We start from the raw sequence: 5144 nt of genomic DNA, 5'->3' as shown, positions 1-5144 counted from the left end.
AATAGAATACCGAAACCATGTAGGACGTTCATCTAATTAGCTAGTTTCAACGAATGCAATATAATAGAAAGAGGAATCAATCTTGTGATTATTCATACCGATATTCAAATCAGTCTTCTTATTCATATTGAAATTTAATGTCCTTTTATATATTTCTATGATATATGCAAGTCCCAAACGTACTGCACAAAATTTAATTATCACCGTCAAAAACGTTTTCTACCAACAATATTACTGATCTCTATAAAGACTGGTCTAACATGCATACTAGCTTTCTTCCATGAAGGAATTTCTTTTTTTTTTTGGGAGAAAAGTCTGTAGGCACGCACACACCACACCTCAATTCTGTCCCATGCAAAATCGAACCCATGTCCTCCCGTGAGAGGATTAGTGCCTTTACCAGCTGCTCCATGCAGCGGTGGCTTCCATGAAGGAATAGAATTTTGTACTATACATACATGCAAATGCATACTTCAACAACTAGCTATATATATAAGCCCTTTCACCCCTTATCTCTTAAACCAACAAACGCAACACAAAGAAATAAATTACAAATTAAAGAGATTTGCGAAGTTAGTTTATCAAAAGAAAAGAGTTCTAAGATGGCAGCAAAGGCTATGCTACTAGTTCAAATGTTAAATTTCACCTTGCTAATCAGCACGAGCAGAATACATCATGTGTCAGCTGCTAGGCCTTCAGGCACTTTACAAAGACACAAACGTGCTCCTCCTGTTATTTTGGAATCTCTCATTATTAAAGGTCATGTCCCTCCACCAGGGTCGGATTGTAGCCATTATGTGAAGGAAAAACCGTGCTCTCGACCCCACCGGCACCTTAATGTGTGTAATGTGTCATCGTTGCATCAAGCGTTTATTTAATTTATGATAGATTTACAAATGATTTTGTGCAAAATCATTTATAATTTTTTTCTTTGTATTTAGTTTAAGTTCAGTTGTTATTTTCTTAGGACTTGTTATATATAAAATAATGCAATGCGTATTGTTTCTATTATATCAATAATAGAAAATATCTTATTTTTTAATTACAGTTGCTTTTTTTAGTGTGCTAACTAACTTTTATATATTATTATTTATTAGATATTGTTCGAGCACATCCAACTTTTATGTTCATTTATTAAATATTTTTAAACTTATTGATAGAATTACAAAATAAAAATTGTGGATGTTATTTAATTTATAAATGCATCTTTTAAATTCTCGTTTCTAAAAAGTTGACCCTAAATTTGATATATATATTTTTTATTCCGCCCTTATTAATTTACAGTTAGATTTTGATTTTTACTGACATGTAATTTATGCATGTTAAACAAACAAGTTCAATCAGTTGACTGACGAAACTGAGAAGCTGACTGAATCAGAGTCTAAGCTAGCAAAGTTCAAAGACAAAAATGAATAATTCTGAACCAAGATCCTTTACATTAGAACAAAAATGGTGCATCGAGACCTACCAGACAGGTAGATCAACACTATATATACATGATCCGATGGTTGACACTATGGTTTTCCTTTCAAAAGTTTACAACACATCAGGGCTACGCTAGGCCGGCTGGCCTGAGGCTCTCTAACTATGCTTACATGATACATCAAACAGACATCCCGTTTGAACCAATTCATATTAATTATATCCTACTTGCACCTAGAATCAATGAAACGTTTCTTTTGGTACCTGAATTCAACAATATTTAATCCGGTAAGGTGCTACATGGAAAAGCAAAAACAAGACACAGTTGCTAGGTCAAGTGCTGAAGCTGAATACCGTGCCATGGCTACCACTGCAAGTTAGTTTGGTTAAGATTATAACTCCAAGAACTTGGATTTAGGGCTAATAAACCTACTAGATTGCCCTGTGATAATCTAGCGGCTATACATATTGCCTCAAACAGGGTGTTTCATGAAAGGACCAAGCATATTGAAGTTACCTGTCATTATGTGAGAGAAAAGGTCTTGGATAATACTATTGAGACACCACACGTACGCAGCAATGAACAATTAGCTGATGTATTTACAAAGGCTCTGTCCAAAGGAATGTTCGAGGCATGTATCGACAAGTTAACTGCCAATGAACTTTACGGTCCAACTTGAGGGGGAGTATTGCGACACAGAGGATCCAAGGCGCTAGACATTTGGAAGAATTGGTCAGAAAAGATCTCATAGCTGGCACTATCAAACTCTGATGGCTCTACCAGGGATATATCGACCGATAATTTGATTCTCCTATTTACTTCTTTTTCTGGTCCTTGTTTCTTTCTTTCAAGATTATTACCAAATATTGTATAGGCTAGCTGTAGCATCTTCTATTTCTAGCTCTCTGTGATTTATATATAAATAGTCAAATAGATAGCAAAGCAAGGATGTATATAAGATATAAGTTTAAAATGAAATACAACAAGGGAGGGAGGATTGAGGGAGTGTGGTGTTAGAATTTCTGTGATCACTTGATTTCTACAGTTATGTTTCTTTATTTCTCGACATACATGCATGTCTTCATGAACAATTTCTACTGGGATCGATCCTTCCCGCTTGACAGAACTTACAAAGAAATATACAAGGGACTATTGGGATCCATATATTCATGCATTCAATAGCTATATATGATTGCATACAATATATAGCTAGCTGGACAACTGCAAGCAACGGCACACGTACATGCAAAGGAGAAGGAGCTATTTTGAGAGCAATAATTATATTATTGAGTCCTCAAAAAAACTTTTTTCTCTTAATACCTAGTTTACTCTTATTTAAAGATCTTTAATTATGGTGTAAACTTGATCGTGCATTACATATTAATTTATTATCTATGTGAAAGAAAGTTATTAACATCTTAAAGAAAATCCATAAATAGCTTGTTATATATTGTCTTTTATTTTCTAATGCAAATGCCAAACTAAGTAACACCACCAAGTATCCATATTTAAAATCTTATCAAGAAATAGTAAAATGACAAAAAAAAATCATGAAAATATTGATTGCAATACAATTATAAAAGATTTGCACAAGATCAGAGATAACCGTGTATGATAGCAAGGATTATATACACAATTATTTCGGAAGAACCATGTATAATTCAAAGGAATCATACACGGTTACTTGTATAATTCTGGGATCCGGACCCCAGAACAAGTCAGAGACGCAAGCGGAGAACTTACGAAGCCTCTCTGGCAAATTAAAAATGGGGAATGCAAAACATAAAAGTTTTAGGCCCAAGACCTAATTAGTTTGTACGGCCCATTACTAAAAGCATTTAGTTTGCATGGTCCATTATATTTCCAGGATAGTACAGCCCATTTTAACACTGGTAAAAAGAAAATCCCATGATCCATATCCATTGGAAGCACTATTGCACCATCATCTTCCCATTAGCTGGCTTCCATTACTTGTTCCATTCCGACTTCAATCCCATAACCCAAGTTAATTTGTTCATATCGCAGCGTGGTTGAATTCTCTGCTTGAACCGCGTATGATATGAATGACTTGACAATCTTGATACATGTAATACGCATGGTTGACTCCTACCCCTACTTGATCTGGTCTTTTGAAGTTTCAAACTTATATTCAACACCCAACTAATTAAGTTGAATCATACTTTGCATTTAGAATGTAAAGTCAAGACAAAGTAGATACTAAATAATTTTAAAACATTAGCAGATAATAATAATGTAAGTGCATTTAGTAATGCTGAATAAAAAGATCAAAATGTCTAAATGTAGTATACTAAGAAGTAATTTAAATATTAATAATTAAGAAATTTGATGTTTAATGGTATCTATGAAAGTATATGATCAATCTACGTAAAATAATTTGTGAGGGTAAAAAAAAAGACTATTCTCAAGGGATGAGCCGACATAAATTATTATTTTCAAAAATATTGTATTTACCAATAATAGAATTTACAAAGATACCGACACTGTCAAGCATATTTACTAATAAACATATTTACGTTGTTATCTATTTATAAGAAGGGATCCAATTACACTCTTTTTTGGTAACACCGGATTACATCCTACATTTTTAAAGTCCAAATAGTCGATCCAAACCATTCAACATGATGGATATATTAAAATGTGCTTATAGATCAAATTTTACATTTTTTTTTTTACTATTTATTAAGATGGGTACAAACAATGGTCTGAATAAAGCGATTTTGTTAAATACTTAATAAATAGTAAACAAAATCGAAAAATGTAAAATTTGAACTGCAAGCACATTTTATCCATTATGCTGAACGATTTGGATCAACTATTTGAACTTTAAAAACTTTGAAAATAGAGAGTGTAATTCGGTGTCACCAAAAAAGTGTAATTGGATCCCTCTTCTTATATATATTAATTACCAACAAAAATATCCGCGTAAAGACGGGTGTTAACTAATTTTATCCTAATGAATTGCTGCTATATGTATATATATGTGAAATTTTTTCCATGAGCTTTACTAAACAAAAATAAAATTTTGGCTAGTTGACAAAACAAAAATATGCACTATTCAAAGAGCATTATCACTATTCCTCTATGGATACACATATAAGATTATGTTTGGTTGCAAAACAATAATAGCTAGAATAGCTCTATTGCCATTTGTCTTATTAAAATATATAGCCAATTCTCACAATTTTTGTAAGAATATGCTATACTAATAATTAGACAAACAAGTTGGATTCTTTATTCTAGCAATTTAAACTCAACCAAATACGGAATAGACTATTTGGAATATAGCCTAATTCGAAAATATCATATTCTCAACGTAACCAAACATACCCTAAATACATATATACATGAGAAGTGTTCAAATGAATACCTCCATCATGCCTCTATTTTTAGATATTAAATGTCAAATAAAACCGCTAGAGGAGCGGACTCACTCTAAGTAAATGAGCCCCATCATTTATTTTGAATTTTTTTTTTGTATTTATTCATGATTTTATATAAAGTTTGGAGTAAAATGTTATGGGTATTGTAAAATTGACTCCTTTTGAAAATTTTATATGATTAACCCTAATTCGTATTTAATCCTCATAACTTGAAAATCTGACTCCACCTCTGAGCATAAACATAAAAAATATAACGCTTCAATTTTATTTATGAATATATGTGGTCCTTTAATTAAGCTACTTTTGCATGGTTAAAATCA

Source organism: Carex rostrata, chromosome 22 (assembly GCF_964058835.1).
Source record: "Carex rostrata chromosome 22, lpCarRost1.2, whole genome shotgun sequence".
In the NCBI taxonomy this organism is placed as follows: Eukaryota; Viridiplantae; Streptophyta; class Magnoliopsida; order Poales; family Cyperaceae; genus Carex; species Carex rostrata.
This window is presented reverse-complemented; position numbering follows the sequence as displayed.